The following is a 25,392-nucleotide window of genomic DNA, read 5'->3' on the forward strand; positions in this document are numbered from 1 at the left end:
TGGACCTTGTGGTACTGCACTCATCACTGGTCCAAAGTTATACTTGGAGTCTACTACTTTCACAGTGTGTGTTCTGTCAGTATGCCTGTTGGCAGCACATCTTGTGACATAGCAATTTATACCTAGTTTAATGGGTTTACCTATATTTCCAGTGTGTGCGGTGGTGTTGTAAGCCGTGTCAAGATTAACATAGGCTGTGTGAACCACCTTACCCTTGTCGACGGTTCTTTTGACTGCTTCAGTGTCATCTATCAGGTTTATGTGACATGATCTGCATTTTACAAACCCAACATGGTTGTGGTCCAGGGTTTGTGGATTACAAATGTAGTGTTTTATATGTTGTATGATGATACTTTCCATGGACTTGAAGAGCGGGCTCGTCAGGCTATTGGGCCACTAGTTCTTGGGGTCCGTGGTGTCTCCATCCTTGTGTAGTGGGGCAACTGTCACTGTGCACCATTCAACAGGCACAAAGCATGGGGTGAGGCTATGACTGCACATGGTACATCAGTGTGGTGCCTGTTCATTCTGTTGTTTGTGTGGAACACAGCCTGTGAAGTTATCTGGTCCCATGGCTGCTGTGATACTGGCTTTGGAGAGTGTTTTTTACCTGTGCAGCCGTGATGACAGCAACTTTGCAGTCTTCCATTATATAGATGTGTTCTTTCATGGGTGAGAGGGGGGTACAGTTAACATTGATCCTATCTGCCAGGATGCTGGCAATATCAGTTGGGTCTGTATATTTAGTGCCATCTGAATGTAGCCATGACATGGACCTGCCTGTTGGGCAGAGATCTCCTGAGTAGACAGTATGCAACAGAGTACAGATTGGGTTACATTCAGTCTTGTTGCATGGGGCAACAGTTTGAGGCCAGTAATCCTCTTGTTAGGGTAGTTCAGTGGTCTTTCTGGCTGCTGAACATGCCTAGTCAGATTCATTGCAAGTGTGTTGTGGTACATTCTGATGGGTCTGATGACTGATGAGTACTGGGAACCTCCTTTGACCTACATGCACAGACCTTGGCAGTATGTGTGAACATATAGCATGACTTTCTGCCAACTTTGTGAATGTGTTTCTGGAAGTAGAGATGTCTATCCACATTTGTCCATGGATCCCTTAGTATCACCTCCGTATTTGGCATAAGTGTGTGAGCATGCCCAGTATGACCTTTTAGTGTGATGCTGAATGAAATCCACTACATTTGTTGGAGTATGTGAGCACGCCCAGTATAGACATTTATACTATATGTGTATGGAAAATCAAGATGTATTTTTACGGCAGGCTTCACCTTTGTGTCATAGATCAACAGGGATCATGCTGTGCCTGCAGGGCTTCCATGAGACACTTTGCATAGACTTATCAACATTTCTACATACAGGGGGGAAAGCTATTCTTTGTACATTTCTACACAGGGGCACACTTGATTGTTACTGTGGGTGTACATACAACGAGGGGTTCACCTGAAACTTATACATATTTGCTATGCCTGCATTGCTATGTATGGTACACAATTTCAGTCTGTACTGTTGCCTATCATACTGGCTTGAGGCATACTACTGTACTACACTTCTTAGCGTCCAATGCCACATATATTAGGTTGGTACTTCATAGCCTACACAACCCACATCACACCACCTGGCCTGATGTTCTCTGTCTGCATAGGCCTGTGGGGAAGGTTACCAATATGCATCTTTAGGGGCATGTTACAGCATTTTTTTGTGTTTGCATTACTGTACAATTGTCCTGCTGTGTGTGTGCTACTGAAATGCTATCATGGCTTAGTGGTTCAGTACTGTGACTATAATGCACAGTATTCTGGGTTCGAGCCCTATCATTGCTTTTTATTTTCATGCTGGGCAGATCAGACTGCTTAAGGGACAGTAAATCTGATATGAGCATGTTTACCTGTCTTTGCTCAAATTTGCACGACTTGGCCCGACCTTGCCCAACATTGTTCAACGTTGCCCAATATTGTGCTAGTTGGCACGGACAATTTTGTTTACATATACCATATATTGGTAAATGCTGCTTAGCACTGCTTTATATTACTTAGAACATGGCAATCATGCATCAGGTGGTACTGCAGGGCTGCCTATGTCGGATGCACATACTACACTCCCTATACATGTTTGGAAACAGGTAGTGTCAAGTTAGGCATCCCTTTTATTTTATGTGTGAGTCAGAGAGAGGTATCATTTCCAGTGTTCCTACTGAGCTAGTGTATGTGCTATGCATTGCCTCTTTGCCAAGGCCAAGGCATACTGGGCACACCTCCTTCTGTCTACTGGGGCAGGCTCAGGTTGTTCCTCCTCCGAGTCACACTGTGCCTGTGCAAGCCTTGGCAATGGTGGGGGGCTATCTGGCCCTGCCCCATGCTGTTCCTGCGGCAGCTGTTTTCGCAGGATCATATTGTGTAGCATGGCACATACCATGACAATTTGGGTACATGTAGTTGGTTAGTACTGCAAGGCTCCACCAGATGTGTCCAGGCACTGGAACTGTGACTTGAGCATCCGAAACACAAGCTCGATTACATTTCGTGTTTGTGCGTGTTCCTCATTATGGAGTTCTTGTTCAGGTGTGTGTGCATTTCTGATGGGTGTCATCAGCCACGGCTCCAGTGCGCATCCAGCATCCCCCTCTAGGTGACCATCAGGGATGTCCCCATTGGCAAATGTCTGGTACAGCTGGGTCAGATGCCAGATATGGGAGTCGTGGTAGCTTCCAGGGCAGCCAGCACACACATTCAGTATTATGCCCTGGGCATTGCACACAACCTGGCAGTTGATGTAGGCCCTACCCCGCTCACTGGCTGGTGCTTTGATGTGTATGTGCGTGCAGTCAATCGCACCCACTACCTCAGGGTATTCCGCTATTTGCTGGAAGAGACGCATATTGCTGGCCAATACCTCATGGGAATTGGGGAAATATACATGATCACCGACATGTACTGACATGGCATTCAGGAAATGGTGCAGTACCCTGGATGCTGATGCTTGTGAAATCCCCATCATATCACCAGTTGTTCTCTGGAAGGTACCTGTTGCTAGTATTCTTAGGCCAACACATACCTTAGGTTCCACTGGGATGGGTTTGCCTCTGTTGGTTCTGTGTGTGAGGTGTGGCCTGCACAGCTCAACAATTTGCTGCAGGAGCTCTCTGTCCACTCTATAGTTCTCCACTATCTCCAGCTCATGTAGCCCCTGGTAGGTTACCCTGGGTCTGTACACTCTTCTCTGGCTCCTCACTGTGGGTTGCTCAGCAACATTCGCAATGGCACCACCCTCAGCATCTTGCACATGTTGCCTTATAATAGCAATGGCAGCCTCTAACATTTTGTTTCTCAGTTAAGCTTTTTAAGTTTTCACTTCTCTTAGTATACTGCAGTGTTGCAGTGTTTCTGAGTAAAACATAGTGGAATGTTGTTTGCAGAGTTTTAAGTGCTGGGCTGGGCTTGTGTACTGCCTGTGTTATTGGCTGATTCTGATTGATTTCACCTGGCAGCTCTGCTAGTTCTCCTTGGTTAACTTCCTACTACTACTTTTCCTTCCTTTTCCCCTTTCTGTTTCCACAGGGGGCAGCACCATGCAAACAAGTGCAAACATGTGCACACAAGCTCACATGCGCGCACACAGCTTCATACAGGCTTACACAGGCTTAGGAGGGTGCACATACATGCACACAGGCTTAGACAGTCTTACACAGGCTTACACGGGCACACACATGCGCACACAGTCTTACACAGGCTTACATGGGTGCACACAGGCTTACACGGGTTTATAGGCATGCACACATGTGCACACAGTGTAAGCATCTTTGCAAGAAACTTTGGTGGTAGCCACGGCGTACGCCTTCAGTTTCTGGGCTTCAGTTCAAACAACTAGAGACACGCCTCTTCCAGTCCTCAGTAACTCACAGCAAACACATGCCACTCTGCTCCAATAAGCTTACAGTCTTTGATACATACCCCACTCATGATGTCACCTATCTTCTATTCTGTTACTCCCCTAATCCTACTCTTACACTCTAGGGACATGGTTCAAATGGCAGGGAAAATTGGGATTCACTATCCTTATACTCATTTGCATAGGATTGCCTACTAATGCTTGGTTACATCTCTCACACTGAGCTTCCCCCCTTAGCAACCACTACTCAGTAGCCATGTTGTCTTCAGCCTGCCATTCACTTGCATAGCAGATGGATATTTGTAATAAAATGCCTATTTTGCACTTTAAATTTTTTTCTGGTTTTTAGAGCGCCGCACGTTTGCACGGTGCTGCGCTACCCTTAAACATCGGAGATCGGGGAAAAAAAAGAATTTTTTATTTTTTATTATTTTGCAGCACATATTAATGCCAATGTCCTTATATTTGGCCATTGGCATGCTTCCTCAACTGGATGCATCCTTTATTTGGAGCTGTCATTGCTCCATTTAGCTATTTGCAGAATAGTACTCCGTTACCAACGGAGTACATTTCTGCAGATAACACTACTCTTACACGGACAGGTTAGTGGTTCCTGGATCGCAAATTTACCTCATTTGCATAGCTTTCAGCAGCAAATTAGGTAATTTACATACCATAATACTGTCCGTGCAAGAGTAGCTTTAGAAGCTCTCATGCATGTCCCTACTGGCTATTGCTGAATCGCTCCGCAGACATATTGCCTGTCTGCAGTCTTACACTGTTCTTACACTGCATGCAAGCCTTCATAAATCCGGCCCATACATATATATATATATATATATATATATATATATATACACACACACACACATGCATATATACATAAATATATATATATATATATATATATATATATATATATATATATATATATATATATATATATATACATATATATATGTGTATGTATATATATATATATATATATATATATATATATATATATATATACATACATACACATACATATATGTACACGTATGTATATATATATATATATATATATATATATATGTGTGTGTGTGTGTATGTACATGCATGTTTACATATATCTACATATGTGTATATATATATATATATATATATATATATATATATATATATATATATATATATATATATACATATATCCATATCCTTGTTATGTGTAAACATGAGTGTCGTATATACTTTCTTCGATGTATCCCACCATATTTATCTGATATGTGTATATTTAGATATAACAATGCACTGATTCAACACTATTTTCACTAACAAGTAGTAAACAATTGTAGAAGTCAAAGCAGTTGTTCACTACTATTCAGTATGTGTACTGACAGATATATTTGAAAAAACAACAAGCATCTTTGTAGCTGTGATGGCTTAGTGGTTAACTGCTGTGACTGTAGTGTACAGGGTCATGGATTCATGACCTGCAAGGGCTGTTTATTTTGTTGCTAGGCAGAACAAGGACTGTTGGATACAGAGTGGTTAAGGCAGTTTTGAGCAGCTTTAAGTGGGTTTAAATGGGTTTGTGCTATGGTAAGCGGTGCTAATGTACGTTTAAACAAAAAGGCACTTAGACCATATCAGCTTCGCTTACCACTGCGCAAATCTGCTGAGCATTTACATTTAAGCAATGCTTACTCCTGCTAAGCTTAGCTTAGCCTTGGTAACCAGTGATCTCATTCCAGACTGAGAAAATAGCAAGGTAATTGCATCTTTAATAAGTGTATTTAATTCCATGTATATAACATGTTTCTATGTGCTGTCATTACAGTAGCAAGTGGTGTGAGTATACTGTATGGGACACCTGAGTATATATGGCTAGTACAACAATCTTATCTCTTTGTATGTGTTTCATACATGGGTAGTATCCGAGATTAATATGCAGTCACACTTGCATGCATTGTATCATTGTGTTACTACTGTTAACAGTGCTTTCCCAAGTAAGAGTAGATTGCAGATTGTAGTACTGGAACCATACAACTCTGTATGCAAAGCTGGACTCTGAGTACTGATTATCATGTTCTGGGTGTGTGGGCTGTGTTTTATTAAGTATATGCTACTGGATATTGATCTGATATGTGGATATTAACTGTAGACTAATATGTGTATAGGACATGTCATTGAGAGCTGCTATTATGTAGCAATGGCATACCTATCAGTGTTAGACATCTATCTGTCAAAGCATTCATCTTAATGCATAACCTGTTCGCTAGCTGATTTCTTTCTGTCCTCTGTACAGATGTGCAGATGTCAGGTATCCATCTTGGTTGCATACAGACAATCTATGCTTGACTGACACTGACATGTCTCCCCAGTTGTGTTATGAATGCCACAGCTAGGAAACCCTAGTTTGTATGCACCACATGCCAGGGAAACCTCAACTAGACTACCACAGTCAACAGAACATGCTTAGGTACAGGTCTCCAACCCAGACAATGGCCATGTTATGTAATATATGTTGCATACATGTCAATTGGACCACCTCACTGGCCCTCTGCAAGAGGCAACCAGATGATTGGATGCTGCATTTAACTGTCTCCCTGGAGATCACTCAAGTGGCATCAGTTGATAGATGGCCTGCTGACAAATGTCAGGTGGCATGATACCACTGTACCCACATCCCCTACTTTTCTCATCTCTTCATGGATATTATCCTGGTACAAACCTAGGAACACCTGCACCTATGGACCCCAGTACTGACAAATTTGTCAGTGTGCAGTACTGAGAATAATAGTGTCTGTGTGTTTGTAAACTTGTAGTTGATAATACACTGAGGGCCTTCTCACCCACTACACCCCCATAGTTAGAAATGGCTGCTGCTGTAATGGACATTAAATGTACCTTGTTACACTCTTCACCCTATGGACTACCTGGAGCTTGCAGTGCCAGCACAGCACTGTTGTACAAATGGGTAGATAGGCATGGGTTACCCTCTGAGTCCTGATAAGTGTGTGTGTGTGTGTGTGTGTGTGTGTGTGTGTGTGTGTGTGTGTGTGTGTGTGTGTATGTGTGCAAGTGTGTATATTTGTAGGATACAGCATTCTGAGGCCACATTCTCCAAATACAATACACCTTGCCATACATTATAAGGGATATGTTGCTGACATTAGGAGAGCCATGACACACCCTCACCCTACTATCTTTGTGGCATGGGCAATAAATGCATATCCCTGTAGTAGCACTGATGAGATAGACAAGGAGATGTATTGCAGTCCTGGTCAATGTGTGATTCTGGGTATGTCAAAGCATTATCATGAGTTTCAGTGAGTAAAATATCCAATGTGGGGTGTGGGGTGTGGGTGCTGGGTATACTGTCTTTACACCATGGTACCCCCAGTACATGTCCCAAGGTCCACTGTATGAGGACCACTGTCACCATCAACTATACAGGTAACTGATTACACTATCCAGCCCAATGATGCATGCACTGTGTGCAAATTATCTGTAACAGAATGGACTCACTGACAAGCTAGTTAGCACTGATAAACCCAGGTCTATCAGATGTGCCTATGACTATGCGTTTGTCAATGTGTATATGACAGTATGTCATACTATGTATTATTCATTAACACCCAGTATATCCACCATTGCCATACTGTACAAGGCCTGGTGATATTCTTCACTTAACAAGAAACTCGGGACACACCTCATCCTAAAAGCTGTGTGTGGGTGCAATTAAGGCCAAACACATTAGTAGCAATAAGTACTTCGGTAGGGGTTCTACTCTCAGTGTTGCCAAGTAAGTGTGTGTGTATGTGATGGGATCTACTTCAGTTTGCAGAAAATAGATGTCCCAGGAGATCATCTGCCTGAGAACTGGCTGCCAAATGTTAACATTTCAAAGGAATCATCTTGTGGAAATTCATTCCATCAAAACTAGTAGTAGATGTGTAAATGCCCTCTTCCCCACTGTACAGCTGTACTGGACATGGTATATATAGTTGGGTGTGGATTTTGTGGGCACAGCCACCCTCATTGGGGTTATTGTTGTATGTATACCCCACTTCGTCTGCTGTAATACTGTACAGTTTATGTTAACAAGTTAAGTAGTTGTCAATCACACTATGTGTGGTTCTATGCCATCCCACACCCTCCAAAGTAGAGGGCTGTGCCACCCACACCAGCACACCTATGTTTACCATCTCCAGGATTTCACCACATTGGGGAAGAGGACATATACCCTGCCAGTACCATCGTTAATGACATTAAACTGGCAGACTGATTACTTACTGATGTGATGTTTTGCCTAGTTTGTCTTGGTGGAATTACATAGGCTAAAATGGGCTCACTGCAAAATTAAGTACATCCATGTGTACAATATTCTCTGTGTATCACACCAACACCAAAGCCTCTGTGTGCATGGTGTTATTCACAAATGTTGGTGTATGTGTCACCCAGTACACTTACCATTGTCCACTATAGAAGTGCTACTGACATCAGCTAACATGCACTCACCTGTATACACCCCTCAGACCTATCAGCCATGTGGCACATGCAGTAACTGTTATACAGACCTGTTACTTGTGTTCAGCTGTACCCAGGATATGATCCAGTCAATATGTCACAACAGTGCCATACCTCTTGTAGAAAAGAACAGCAGACTGCTAACACATAGACACCTATAACACAAAATGAATACATTATGGAGACCACAATCAGTCAGTGTTAATAACAGCTATAATGCATCATGGCTGGACAGCTACACATCTTGATATGTAAGCATTAAACTTTCCAGCTGAAAACATGTTACACAGCATTACATTGCTAAACCTTAGTACATTCACCATGTGCATCAGAACCATATTAGCCTGCCCCTGCATTGATGGTATGGATGAAAGGGATGTGGCACAGGTGTCATTATATGCACAGGATGTGTTGTGGATTTGCCAGAGACCTAGGCTGAGCCATTTGGTTGACATCATGTGTGTGTATTAGGGGGGTTTGTTATCAATTGGGCTGTGCAGATGTGGTGCATTTAGGTATGGAGGTGCCCTAGCTGTGTTGGTGATGTGTGTGTGTGTGTGTGTGTGTGTGTGTGTGTGTGTGTGTGTGTGTGTGTGTGTGTGCATGTGTATGTATGCATACAGACCTGCCATGTGGCTGCCCTATATAGGGGTTTGTTGGACAGCTGCAGACCTTACATGGCAGGGTGCGCAGTTCACTGTGTCCAACCACAGACATGAGAACTGTGCCTGCCAGGGGTTACACAGGCACTACCAGGTACAAGTTCAGATGTGGTACTCTCCCCTGATGATGACAAATGTCCGCTGGATCTGGGTCCCTGTTGGGACCATCCAGGACCATGTGCATGTGGCCTGCTGTGTTGTTGTGTGGACAGCACCCCCTTGCAGTGATGATGCTGGTACTGCCACTACGGGAGCAGCTGTGACTTGTTGCACATCCACGTAGACCTCCCCCTGTTGCTGTTGCTTACCTATGTCAATGTGGTTGTCCCCCTATTCCCACCATATGCTCTAACACAGACATTGCACAGTCGAGGATTCCCGTCATCTCACCCAACTGTCTATCCAGGACCTCTGCAAAATAACAGTGGGCACCTGTGAGATCATGGATGTTGTCAAGTACAGCAGAATGAATAGCCCTCTGGAGCCTCAGACTCTGCCTAGTATAATGTTCCATACATGCCTGTGCCTCCAAGACAGCCCAAAACATGCTTCTGGTGAGACCTGTTGCAGCACTTCTGCCAGGGAAATTATGGCCAGCAGCCCTCCTATGAGCACCCTTGTACATCTGCCTGTGTGGTACCTCACTGGTCATCTGGCTATGGCTGCTGTGTACAGACACACTTGCCATAGTCACCACTCTGTCCTGTCCCATGCCACCACCCACCAAATGTCTGTCATCTATGGCTACTGGTGATAAGATATGTATATGCATTGTGACTGTGCGGGGATGGGGTGAATAAAAGTGAGATGTAAACCGATGACACAGCTTCAGCCCCTGACAACCCTGCCTGTGCCTCACCATATCTATCATCATTGACAGAGTCTGTATGGACACTAACATCAGTTTACCTGCAGGAGGGACCCTGACCCACCTCACCACCCATGAGGGGGAAACAAAAAACATAATTTAAGACCTGTACGTCATTGCTTACCTCTACATACGCACACACACACACACACACACACACACACACACACACACACACACACACACACACACACACACACACACACTTACAGATGAGGTGGCACAAAGATATTACACAGACCTCTCATTACCCAACAGTCAACATGCATGACATATAACACTCAACAGCATGCACTGCAGCTATACTCAATCCTTGTTACCAACATTATACATCTCTGTGATGCATGAGTTGTGTTAGTAGGTGATGCCCCTTCCCCTGGAACACACTTTACCCATGTACACAGTATTGCTGTGCACCTGTTCAGCACTCTGGCATGTACTGTGCACCATACCTCACGAGTGTACACACCATTGCTGAATGTGTATATGTGTGGCAGTTATGTTTACTCTGCTGCTCACAGCCCCTGTGTTTGTCTGACACATACCTGGGATGATATGCGGACAGATGTCAATAGTGAATGCCTGACCTCTGATTAGGAGATCACATCATCAGCAGTGCATGTATGAGCAATAAAATCCAATTACACTGACAAACTTATAAAGCTTACTGTGGGTATGAGGAGTGTACACACCCTTATTGACATGCCAGCTTCTTCCCTGATATGCAATGGGGCTACAATACTGCATATGTTAATATTACACACACCTGATGTGTGACATATGACCTGTGCAATCAAATGCAGTATCAAACAAATGTGTTAGTTGTGCAGATGCTGATTGAGATGCATACAATATGTGGGATGCATAAGTGTGCACACCCTTAACACAATGGTTTATTGCAGCACCTGTTAAGTGACCTACAGCAGTCACTATTCCTGGAAGGGATATAATAGCATGGCCCATCCTAACTTGTCATTATTTGGTCACTCCACCCTACAAATGTTCGCCAAGTCTGCCAGATTGCAAGGTCAGCTCATGTGCACACCCCTTGAAGGTCACACAGTGCCTTCACTATTGCTGTGGAGTCAGGGTTATGTCTGACACAATTCATGACCTTGACTGTGTTCAGATACAGCCATTCTTAGTGAGCTTTGGATGTATACTTCAGTTCACTGTTGTGTTTCAGGATGACACCCCTCTCCATCCTCAACCTTATTGCAGATGCTTGACAACTATGGGCCACACATGAGTGTCATTTTGCAGTGTTCCAAATTCAAAACACCATGTCTACCAGCCTAGTTCCTGCTAATGAACAGCAAACCTAAAGGTGCACACTGGCACCAGCAAGGTACAGATGGGGATGGTGGCCCTGAGGTGGAGTGAGGTGTTGCTTGTGCACCACATGTATTTTTATTAATAGTGTCTGTAGGTTTCAGCCTTGGTCTCGGTATAGCATTGCACATTGCAACACATGCCTTTGGGAGACTTGATGTTATGCATATGCTACCAGTAGAGAGCCCAGTATGATGTTTCCTGTGAAACAGCTCTTCCGTCTGATTATCCTAACCCATAGGCCACACTTATGCAGAGTCCAGGCAATTGTTGACACAGGTACTGCACAGGCAGTACTTGCTAGATATTCCTGCAAGTCCCTCAGTGTTGCTGCATGTTTCTGGGCAGCCTCCATGACCAGTTTGCAACATGTATTGTCATCGGTCTTGGATGGGCATCTGTTTATTTCCTACATTAATGTTGTCCCATACTTCATAGTCACATACATGACTGCACTGTTTGCCCTGGTATATGCAATGGTGAGGTAAGGCTACATCTCCCACTCCTGAGTGCTACCTTTTGGATATGGGATACATTCCATGGCTTGTAAGATGTGTTCAAGCCACGTCTGCCTCTGTGGCAGGTGAGTGGGTAAATGTCATGGACATACTTCTTGGACAGCAGCCCATTACCTGGTGTGACATTGAGGCCCTGTACTTGATGGAAGGTGTGTACTCAAGAAGAATGAATGTTGTCAGTACCTCAAAAGCTACTTCCACAATATGTTATTTGGAATGTGTGCACACATGTGCTTCCAGTGTTTTGTAAGGTATGTTTGTTGTCCTAACATAGGATTCCATATTACACATTCATTTCTCATGTAAGGATCACATTACAGGTTGGAAAAGGTGTGGAATGTGGTATTGTGATATACCATTGTGTAGATCTGTAACAGTTCCCATTGTAATAGTAGTGTATACACTGTTGTAGCCACTGTATAAGGGTAATGTTTCAGACATGTCCCAACTGTAGGCCATTTGTCCCACCATTATGTTCATCTCTGTCCACACATCTTGCACTGACAGGTTGCTAGGTATACTGCAGGACTCTTACATACCCTTCAGATATGCCACCATGGTGACCACTGTGATGCAGTGCAGTTAACAGCAACAAAACATGTACAGCATGCATTATGGGTAGGTGTGTTAAATGTGTGCATGGCAAATACCATGCCCATAACATGGCCAGTGCATTGGCAAACCTGAACAAAAAACTCCATACTCACCAGCTACAGGCTGCTGCCCCAGAGGTATACCAGAAGGACCTATATAGTTGTGTGAGAGATGTAATTTCAGTAGCCACACCTGTGGCATTGGTACAGGATGGGAACAGCATTTCAGTACAACAATACAAACCCACAATACTAGAAATTATGCACATCTGTTCATTACTACACTGCAGCAACAGACTATGTTATCTGACTTATGCATGAAGATAATTTACAGATGAAGATGGATAAGCAACAGTGGTCTACTAATGTGCCCTAGGGCCTTACCTGCATGCTCTTCGTCCATTGTGTGGGTAGCACCCACCTCCACAATACTATCGTCAAGTTCCTGATTTGGCTGGTGGGCCGGTGCCCCAAGGCAGGTGAGGAGCTCCTCAGCATGTGTCAGTGGGGGCTGGATGGCAGGAATCCAACCTGTGGCTAGCTGGCCCTCCTAACTGCAGCAGCACACTGACGGGCATGGCAGATGAGATCAGTGCAACAATGTCGCATGTGCTCATGACTGTGGTTATGCAGGCCAACATTGTTTACCCTGTGGAAGAGCTTGTTCCACAGAGCAGTTCTCGCCTGCAGATCATGGGCCATATGCCCAAAAAGGGTTCTGTGGTGAAGCACAAGGAAGTTTATTATTATATTATTCTCCTGTGAAGTATAAGCAGGGAGACGCTCCTGGGACATGGTACCTGGTAGACATAAACAGGAAAAAAGGTCTGAGGACCTAGTACTGCAAGGATATAACAGTTGTTAATTGACACCCCCCACCACCATATCTGCAACAATAATCTGAACACACAAGTCAATGGCTATGTTTACACCAAATTTACTTTTGAGACATATATTCTATTGTGCAACAAATATTGAAATGTGTTTCTATTCATGTTTCATGTTGAAACACTATCATTGGTGGCCTGTTGCTATCAGTGTAACCTGCATGCCATTGTAATGGCCACCGTGGTTCCAAATATGCATGTGTTCTGTTTGCTATGCAACTGTTCCAAATCTGGTGTTTTTGGTTAATGGGAATATCTATGCATGCTGTTATAATTAATCCTGGATTGTGTTGACTATTACTACCCACATATGTTCCAAAACTGCAACACGATAGCATGTTTGTTAAGGCTGTTCCCAGCAGAACCAGCTCTCCCACCTCATCTGGCCATGGCACCAGGCAACAGCACATCTGGGACCCACCCCGGGACCTCTTCATCTGCTGGTCCTGCACTACCTTCAGGTGGAGCCACCTCAATGGATGGTGCTCATCCCTCACTGGGAGCGGGCACAGACAGGATCCTGTCACCTGAAGTCAGGTCCATGGTTTGGTGCATATGGAGCTCCAAAGAGAATTGTGGGATCTGCTACACCAGTTTGAGGCTCTCATGGTGCAACTATTGGGTCAGACTGCCCCTTCTGCTCAGCTCCCAGCACAGCCACCTGCAGGGCCCTGAAGGTGCAGTGGTGACTGCCCATGGGTGGGGATCTCAGTCCCACTGTTTCCATTTGGGGGCTCATGGGCTTCCAATTTCCAAACACCCCTCCAAGTCCAAGGTGTTTACCCACTGCATATGTCATATACCACCCATGTATGCTGTCTCGTCTGTCTTCTGACCCAACCTACCCTCCCCAAATATACCTACTATCCTTCCTCAACGTCCCACTGTCACCTTAACAAAAAAAGGGAAATCTGTTTCCAACAAGACTTTCACGCCATCCATAACTGCCCATTTCACACCCGCTTACAACTGCTTACAGGTGCCTTAATTACTCTGTGTCCAACAGCCCTTGTTCTGGCCAGCAAATAAATTATCACCCCTTGCAAGTGTCTAACCCAGGACCCTGCACATCATAGCCACAGCAATTTACCACTAAGCCATCTGAGCTGCAGATATGTGTGATGTTTTCTCAAACATGTCATGCAGCACAGTCATTCAACAGTAGGGGGAGGGGGAAAATATATATATATATACATGTGTGCATGTGTGTGTGTGTGTGTGTGTGTGTGTGTGTGTGTATATATATGTAGACATACATGTATATACATATATATATATATATATATATATATATATATATATATATATATATATGTGTGTGTGTATATATGTAGACATATATGTCTATATATATATATATATATATATATATATATATATATATATATATATATATATATATACGGAGTGCATTCAGACATTGGATCCACACTCTGAACCTCCTTCCTCCACAGCTGCACTGTTCTGCCTTGCTATGAAACAGAGCGTCACATGTGGACACAGCCTAATATTATGGGGGGATATATAGGGACAGATCGTAGATATGCCTATTATAAACCTATGAAATTTGTGCATGATACATTTCAGATTACCATGACTGTTGTGAAGGTGGTGGGGTCTGAAACTCATGTGTCTATCACGACTTCATTACTTCCTCCTTCAGCTAGTTGACAGACTAATATACATGTTTGGAAGAACAGAACAAACACTATGATGCCTTAAATCTTGACATTATATGCAGATCCGCACAGTTGACAGGTATGGCCCACTGTCCACAGGGCCAGATGTTATGTCCATAGCAGTTGTTCAGCAGAACATCATTACAGCAAATCTTGATGGCACATATAAATCTTTCAACATCATCTATCCCATTATTACAAAGTATTACATTCAATTATATGCTGACATGTTTCACATACCCATTTTGTTATTGTGGTTTCTTCTGTGTACCACTTGAATGTCTTTCTTGTTTTTTTTTTTTGTTTGTTTTTTTGTAGTATTTTTGTTTTGTTTTTTTCTCTCTCTCTCTCCACTAAAGGGATCAAGCTGGTTTGAATAGGTTGCAGCATGGCTTTTGTAGGTGATGCTCATGAACAGGTGATGGCCTCTCCACCAACTGGCGTTCCCCACTTGCTAACTGCATGCAGCCAGCTTTGTAGTACTTCCAATAGCCAATGTCATTGCAGCCCAATACTATAAATGACTACATCATGTGGGCATTGTCCCTTAACCTTTCCTGTACGGAAGACATCCTTGCTGTGTGTGGGCAGCAGTGTTACAGAAAACAGGTAGCAATACCTCTTACAACAGGACTTGTGGACACAGGCCAACTACATGTTTGTATAAGGTTCCAGACCTAGGGAAAGTGTGTGAGTATTGCTGTTTTATGCATTGAATACTGCTAGTTTTACAGGGTTTGTGAGTACATGCTAGGTTTGCATGGAATGCAGTCTGTCGGCATAGCTCTAAACTATGGGCCTATCCACATGATGGCCAGAGGATCGGCTGTTATGTTTTGTCTGTTCACCACACAGGTCTTGTTTCTGACATGTCAGTGGCATTCTCTCTGTTGATTGGTATCAGTACATGGCAACATCCATTTGTGTTTCTGATTTCATATTCCTGAGTAAGGGTATGTTGCATCCAATCCAGTAAAACTAGCAACTTTCACAGTGTATAACAGCAATATTTCAAATATGGCCCTGTGTTTCAGCCTCTGTCTTCCTCCTATATACACCAGGCTTTGTCCAGATGTCATGTAGTAAGATGTTGTTAGGTAATGGCCTATCATTATTTAGTGCTGGCATTCTTGCTATCATTCCAGTGATGTTGTGGACCCCCACACAAATTGTGGGGTAGAGTCCATATATATGAGGGCTGCTGCTGGACAAAACGTGTGTGACCTTGTACAGACCAGAGGTCAGTGTATGGAGAACACTGTTATATGCCCTTGTAAGACATTTTATGGGGGAGGGGTATTAAATGTTTTTAATCTAGGCTGTTACAACATGTGTGGGATATCAGTAATAAGAAACATAAAGGTATATGGCTGTACATTTTCATACGCTTCACCATGGGAACAGTGGTGGGCTAGAACCTACTGTCTTACACACAGTTCTGTTTGCCAGTGTGATAGTGACATTTTAAGTTAAGAATTGTTATGTAACAGATACATTTACATTGTGAGAACTAATATTTTTCCCCCTAGGGGTTGAGTACAGAGTGTAATTGGAGGGTGCTGAACTATATCTGTAATTAAGTGTTGATTGGTTCTTCTCTTCAAGGCAAGTGTGTTTTTTATTGTTTTACTACTTAAAGGCCTTAGCCTAGACAGCAAATTATGCTATGTTTTGCAGATTACTGTATCATAGGTTTTGTTTGAGAGTTGTATTAATCAGTTATTATGTATTTCAAACACCTAACTGCTATTAGAAATGCCATAAACAACTGAAATAGTATACAAATAAACATGTCTATGTATGCAAACTTGTGTGTGGTGTTATGTCCTTTGCATTGTGTGTGGGTATATGTTTCATGCAATAATTCTCATTTGTAGGAAAGAATCAAACACTGGCCATTTTAAAAGGTGGCAACTGCAGGGATAATGGCTGTTTGATATGCTGTGCACCCTCTCTATATACTCTTTTTATACACATCTATAAATAGTTATATATTTATATGTGTATGTATATATATATATATATATATATATATATATATATATATATATATATATGTGTGTGTGTGTGTGTGTGTGTGTGTGTGTGTGTGTGTGTGTGTGTGTGTGTGTGTGTGTGTGTGTGTGTGTGTGTGTGTGTGTGTGTATCATTGGAATGTTTACTGCTTCCACATTGTACATTCCCTATGGTAGACTGACTGTTCTGCATGATATGTTAGAGAAATCATCTTGACATATTACAGCTGAGATGGCTTGCTGTTCACTTGTTGTGGCTTTGTTGTGCAGGATCGTGGGTTCAAGTCTTGCAAGTGCTGGTTATTGTGTTGCAAGGCAGATCAGTTCAGCTGTGGAGGAAGGGATTATGTATATATATATATATATATATATATATATATATATATATAGACATATATATGTGTGTATGTATATATATATATATATATATATATATATATATATATATATATATATATATATATATATATATATATATATATATATATATATATATATATATATATATATATATATATATATATATATATATATATATATATATATATATATATATATATATATATATATATATATATATATATATATATATATATATATATATATATATATATATATATATATAATATATATACATATATATATAGACATGTATATATATATATATATATATATATATATATATATATATATATAGAGAGAGAGAGAGAGAGATGTATGTCTACATTTATACTTACCCTCATGCTAATTTCTTTAAAAGAACAGAAAAAGGGGTGATAGGAATTGGTGAAAAAGGGGGCACACAGAGGGAAAAACAATAGGGAAAGTAGCTAGGGATTTGCAGGACAGGTGTAGGGAAGGTCAATAGCTGTACATTTCTTCTACCGCAACAGCTGTGCATATGTACTGAATTTGGAGGTAGATTTGGACACTCAAACCCCTGAGAGAGGGGTGAGGACAACAATAATGTGTTGTGAAGCCAATTAAACCAGATTACAGGTGTCCAGTGTACATGTGTACAAAATGGACATTTATGTATCGGGCAAATTTTTTTTTTGAGAACAGATTGCTCTTTTTTTTAAGGTGGGATGTTGGGGAAGGATAGTAAGTATATTTGGGGAGGTGTGTTGGGTAGGAAGACAGACAAGACAGACAAGACAGCATACAGGGGCAGTATATGACACATATGGGGGTAAACACCTTGGACAGCGAGGAGTGTTTGAAAATCGGACACCCATGAGCCCCCAAATGGAAACAGTCTGACTACAGCCCCCACCCATGGGCAATCACCACTGCAACTTCACCTCCCTGAAGGTGACTGTGTTGGGGGACTGAGCAGGAGGAGCAGGTTGACCCTGTAAATGCATCATGCTGCCCCAGCCTTGCATAGCAGATCTCCAAATTCCCTTCAGAGCATGCTATGCACCAATCTCTGGACCTTACTTCGGGTGACAGGATCCTGTCCTCACCCACTCCCATGGGGGGACAAGCCCCATCCCCTGAGGTGGTTCCACCTGAAGGTGGTGCAGGACCAGCAGACGAGGAGGTCCCGGTGTGGGTCCCAGTCATTCTGGGGCCTGGTGCCATGGCCAAATGATGTGGGAGAGGTGGGTCCACTGGGACTAGCCTTCCCATACATGCTATGGTATTGCAGTTTTAAAACATATGTGGGTTAGTAATAGTCAACACAATCCAGGATTAGTTATAACAGCATGCACAGATATTTCCATTCACCCAAAACACCAGATTTGGAACAGTTGCATAGCAAACAGAACACATGCATATATGGAACCACAGTCGCCATTACAATGGCATGCAAGTTACATTGATAGCAACAGGCCACCAATGATAGTATTTCAAGATAGAGTATTAATAGAAACACATTTCAATATTTATTGAACAATAGGACATATGTCCCAACAGTAGGTTTGGTGTAAATATACCCATTGATTTGTGTATTTAGATTATTGTTGCAGATATGGTGCGTGGGAGGGGAGATGTCAATTAACAACTTATATATCCTTGTAGTACTCACAACTTTAATGATCATTGCTCTAATCATTAAGGTACAAGTATTATTACAATACCCTATGGCCTTGGTCTGGGCATTGGTATGTTTGCACACAGTGTATACTTTAACTGTCTTATAGCTAAATCCTTACATCTCTTACCTGGTAGACATGTGGAGGTAATGTTTGTTAACACTACCTGACTGTTTCTACACATATTCCCAGATTCAATGTTAATATTATGCACATACCTCTCAATCTCTTAATGCACACACTCTGGACAAAGCTTGACAACACAGGGGTACAAATAGGGGCATGCTTTGACTATTGCTGTCATAAACCTGGAGAGTTGCATGAGTGACAGGATTTGTTTTAATATACATTTTCTGAAATTTTTGAGGTCTGAAAATCAAATGTAAGTCATTATTTTGTGACTACAATTCTGAGATCATCACACTGATTTGCCAGGGGGACAGAGGAACAGACAGAAAATATGAGCCAATTATCTGGACATTCTGAAAAATCTGTACAGTTGAGAGGTATGATTATGCATACAGCTTACTACCACTCTCAGGATTCGAACCATGGCTGTGTCGGCTAAAAGTAACAATTTAAGTCGCAGCAGAGTGTGCTATTTGGATATCGTTGTCTATCTCTTTGGTGTTTTCTATCCAAGTCTCTCTTGGTTGTACAATCTGACCTTGTAATTACAACAGTCTTATACAGACATTCCTACACATATTTTTATGTAGCACAGTGTGAGAAGCAGTGGTTGACACAACAGTACTTATTCTGATATCAGATGTTACTGAACGCTACATGTCAGGATACACTATACCAGAGTAAACACTACCGGTCCAGCATTTACATCTTTATTGGCAGGCACAGTTTTCTTATCTAACAGACCTGTGGAGGGAATGTTTGTTAGCACTACCTGACTGTTTCTACACATATTCCCAGATTCCAGTTACTATTATGCACATACCTCTCAATCTCATAATACACACACTCTGGACAAAGCTTGACAACATGGGGGTGCAAATAGGGACATGTTTTGAATGTTGCTGTCATAAACGTAGAGAGTTGCTAGAGTGACAGGGTTTGTTTTAATATACATTTTCTGAAGGTTTTGAGGACTGAAAATCAAATGTATGTCATTATTTCATGTCTACAATTCTGAGATCATCCCACTGATTTGTTAGGGAGACAGAGGAACAGGCAGAAAATACGGGCCAATTATCTGGACATTCTGAAAAATCTGTACAGGTGAGAGGTATGATTATGCATACAGCTTACTACCACTCCCAGGATTCGAATCATGGTTGTGTGTGATAAAAATAGATAATAGCAGTAGAGTATGCTATTTGGATATTGCTATCAGTTGTTTCATTGTTTTCTGTCTAAGTCTCTCTTGGTTGTACAATCTGATCTTGTACTTACAACAGTCTTATACAGACATTCCTAGACATTTTTTATGTAGCACAGTGTGGGTAACAGTGGTTAACACAACAGTACTATTCAGAGAAAGCAACAATAAATGCCATAAAATACCAGAGTAAACAAAACCAGTCCAGAATTTAGAGCTTTATTGCCTGGCAGTTACAGTTTTATTTAAATATGACCTATATGGCACTATTACTGCCAAATTATCTGGTTTATACAGTACAACCTATACAACAGTTTTTATACTGACAGGTGACTTTCTACTACTTTACATTTATTTGGCATGACTATGACAAGCAGGATTGTTATTCACCAGCCTCGTGATGCAGCCTTTGCAGCCTACTAGCATGGGCTTCCTGATTCACAGCCTGCTCAGCTGCAGCTGTAAAGGAAATAGAGACATATTTAGGCATACCTATCCATCACATGCACACACTGGACTTTAGTAAACAGTAATGGTATGACTACTTACACACTGCTGGGACATCACCCCTCTGCCTTGCTTCTTGGACCCAGTCGTCCAAGACCTCCCTCTTTCTCTGCTTCAAGTCGACATAGTGGTGCCAGACCTGCTCACCAGTCCGAGAGATACCAGTGGCACTGGTGAGATTATGGGCGAGACGATTCCAGGCTACCGCTTTATATTGGGAGCCCTAGTACTGGCCCTGCAGCAGTCTCTCATCATGTTTTTTTACCCGGAGTCCTACCATGACCTTGGACTCCTGTATGCCCCAGTGCTGCACCTGGAAGCGCAATCCCTCTCCAACTCCTGCCATCCTGCCTACAGCGGGAAGCTCCAACCAGTTATGAGCTGTATTCCCACCTGTGGGATTTAAATATGGCTGATTTCCCACCATTTGCCATAATTGGACAGTTTTGAATATGCTGAGCTAAGCTAAGCTATGGGCAAACCTGCTTAGCTAAGGTTGGCAGTGCTTAAAGGAACAAGTTCAGCACTGCTTACCGATGGGCAAATCCACTTAGCTGGGCTACTCATTGCTTGGCAGTCATACACCTGGTAAGCAGAGCTATGCAATGCTTAGCATTGCTTATTTTTTTATTTTATAGACTATCTGCTTTATGGCATTGATTCATCATTCATCATATATTATAAAAGTTGTTACTGTCCCTGACATCCTCCAATGTGCTTTCATTACATTTATTTATGTGTGACTATACTGTATGGGGCGCTTGTGTTTATATGGGGATTTCACAACTTTATTAAGCTGACACCTCACATCTGGACCTAATACAGTACTCCAGTTAACAAATATATGTTATTTAGTAGGTGATACTAAAAAAAATGTTTATGTACTGCTTTCACATGTAAAATGCAAATTGGTTATTGGGGGGATCAAACTGGGAATGGCTGCTTGCAAAGCATATGTTCTAGCCACTACTCTGTTGCAATATTGCTCGTGATGGATGTCTCTTGCTATTTAACTTCTTGTGCTGTTTAAGCTGGACTAAGCAAAGCTAAGCAACGGGCACATCTGTACAGCTACGCTTAAACTTTATCACAGTTATAAAAAAAAAACAGTTTTGTTGTATTATTTTATCTATACCCTTCAGAATATCCCTGCTAATGCTGAGCCTGTTATATTATCAACTTTCTGTTTTGTGGGACAATTGTCCATTTTGGCTTTGTCCACATTCGTTACCCTGACATGTTGGGAGGTGTTCACTATGTGCTTATGATACCTGTGCTATCCTAATAACTTTTGGCTTGGTAGCATGCCTCTCAACCTCTTAGAGCAAAATATCTAGACAAAGCCTAAAATGATGGGTGGACAAATAGGGACAGATTTTAAATATTGCTCTTACAAACTTAAAAAGTTGATAGAATAATAGGTTTTACATTAGCATGAATTTTCTGAAGGATGTGTGTGGACTTAAACTCAAATGTTTTGTCATTATTTAATGACTTCAATCCTCAGCTATTTGCCCGAAAGTACAGATTTTAGGAGGAACACACCAAAAATATGAGGCAAAAATCTGGGCATTCTGTGAAAATCTGTACAGTTGAGAGGTATGCTTGGTAGGGACGATTGTCCCTTATGCCTTTAACCACAGATTTGTTTTCCTGATGGGTTGGGGGTGTTACAAGCATTATCAATTGTTTTTAATTTACAAAAGGCAATTCTGGAGTGCAGGGTGTGTGTGTATTGTGAGAGCTCCGCTCTCAGACACACCCCTGTGCTTGTACATGGAACCATGTCTGTTTTAAAGCATGGCTGCGCACCTTCATAAGTATGAATGGTGCTGTGCCATGCTGAACAGGAATGGTCCCTGCTGTGCAGGAATAATTTATTCCTGCACAGCTGCTTGCTGAATCCCAGGATTTGTTTAGAGGTGCTATACTATCTATAATATAAGATTTGAACTGTACTGCAGTTTTGTATGATGAGTTATTGGGAGAGTGGTTATGGTTGAATTTATGGACAGAATGCAAGTTTTCTTTAATTGCTGTCCAGAGTATTTTACCATTGTGTTTACTATTATTCTGAAAAGTATTATAGCATAGTTTTTGTCTTATTTAATTTGCTTTTTAGTACAATTGCGAAGCATTCTGAATTTTTCAAGATATTGTGGTGTTGAAATTTTTTTCATTCTTTCAACACTTTTTCTATTTTCTGCATTAGCATTCTACTCTTATTGGATAGCCAAATTGCACTATTTGTTTTAGTCTATTCCTTATAGGAGGTGCAAAACTATTTAGGATATTCAGAAAAAATTGTATTGAATTCACCTGCAGCATAATCTAACAGGAGAAACTTTAGGAAGTTACAGTTAATAGATGATATGTTAGTAATGCACATTTCTGGGTTAAACTTGGAAAGGTTGCATGTTGTTTTATAAGCATGCGGTTTAAGTGGATGTGTGAGATGTCTGGTTGGATAGACTGAGAGATGATCACTGAGCCATTCAGATATTGTACCTAAAGTGGTGTATGTGGTATGGTCCAACACAAGAGTAAAGTCTAATAGGGAATTTAATGTCTTGGTATAATGTGTGGGGTTATTAATTAGTTGTGCGAAACCAAATAAGTTCACACTTGATGTAGAGGAGTTCGAATCTATGTCCAACCAACTGACATTCACAACACCTAGTAGTATTTTTTCTTGTAAAATTGTTATGGATAGCCAACATTGGATATCTTCCAGTATAGCTGTATTGTTGCCAGGAGGGATGTAAAGAGCAGTAATACATATTTGTTGATTACTATTTCATTTCAGGAAAGTTATAAGATGCTCTGCTGAACTGCACTTTGGTTTGTTGTAAGGAGAAATGTGGCAGTTGCTGGGAAATATTAAAGCAATGCCACTGCCTTTCCTCTTTGTATGGTCATTATGGATGATATTATAGCCCGGAGGTGTCATTTTTGAGTAATATATGCTAGGTTTAAGCCGCATTTCAGTTACAGTGAGAATATCAGGCTTAAGTTGGGTAATCCAGGTATGTAGTTCAGCAATTTTTATTTCCCACACTTCTATCTTTTATGGTAACAAAAGTTAGATCACCGGGGTTGGAGACTGGCCATTGTAGCATTAGAGTAGTGTTTGGAAGAGAATTGTCTTGATGTTCATTGTGCTAGGTGGGACCAGCATTAAGGTGAATACCTCCTCATTTAAGGATTTTAGTATATTGGGAAATAATTGACACTTTTTTTTTTGAGAGTTTTTTTTGGTTTGAGTTAAAATGGAGTTTATCAATCTATATTTGGAGGAAGGTGAGGGCCATCATTAAATAGGTTTGGCACAATGTGTGGAGAGTGTAGGGAGGAAGCACGGATAGCTAGTTGGGACAGAGTTGGAGATATGTTGAGAGTTAATATAGAGCCATGGTAGGATGAGACATGGCCCAGTAACAGGAAAAGAGTTGATGATCAGCTGAGAAGTAGCATGATTAAGTAAAGTGATCTGTATGTTATAGCTGGCAGGTTCATAGGTTCATAGATTAGTACTAGGCTAACTGCCCTTGCGAGCCAGATCCCTTGTGAGATAGCGGGGAAGTAGGGGTTTAGAAGGAAATAGAAGTTGCATGGCAGAAGGACATTTAGTGGTTATGGAGTCTGAAAGCTGATTGAAGGTAGGTAGGCAAGAAGTATTTTTAAGGAAGAAAGAGAGTTAGGTTATCCTAGTGTCTTTGCTGGAATGTAAAGATTGGAGGGGATTAAAGGCCTACAGTTTGTGAGTGTAAGTAAAACAGGAAGAAGTGAGGGTTTATTTTGGAAAAGCAGAAGATACAATATCTGTAGTATCTTAGTTGAAAATAGTGACCAGAGGCTCTACACTGTGCGGAAAGTTGACTGGGTTAGGCAGTATTGCAAACAAGAGAAGGAATGTGTCATAGATCTACTGAGTGAAGTATTTTAATAGTCCAATTTTAAGATGACTTACAGAGCTTGAGACAGGCACATGTGGAAAACAAGTTTTAACTTCTCTTTTTACAATGGGTGGGCAATCATCCTATGTAGTGTCAGTTTGGCTAGAATACAATCTTGATTTGGAATTACATATTTTAGGATTAAATGTTGGCTTTAGGAGTCAGCTGTTACTGAAGCAGTTAGGAGAGCTCTCTTACTGGATAATTTGGATCAGTCTGTCTATATTATTGCCTTTTTTCAGGTCTATGCTTGCCTATTAAATATGAATTACAGTGAATGCCTTATAATTGAATATGAAGTAGCGAAACTTTAAACTACAGAAAATGCTTAACATTATAAAATCAAATAGTTATAGTTGGCCAACATCACAAACTTAATCAACCATGGTGGGGGGATTGCACACACCACACTCCACCAACTATATATACCAACTCTGAAATCACACTTCAGTGGGGAATAGGGCAAAATAAAAACATGGCTTCCTTCACTTACCTTATGCATCATGGTACAGCCTGGTTGTTGGCCAACTATGGCCATTTGATGAATTATTTTACGATGTTAAGCATTTTCGGTACTTTAAA

The sequence above is a fragment of the Protopterus annectens genome, chromosome 2.part0 (genome assembly GCF_019279795.1).
Source record: "Protopterus annectens isolate FY-2018-M chromosome 2.part0, PAN1.0, whole genome shotgun sequence".
In the NCBI taxonomy this organism is placed as follows: Eukaryota; Metazoa; Chordata; order Ceratodontiformes; family Protopteridae; genus Protopterus; species Protopterus annectens.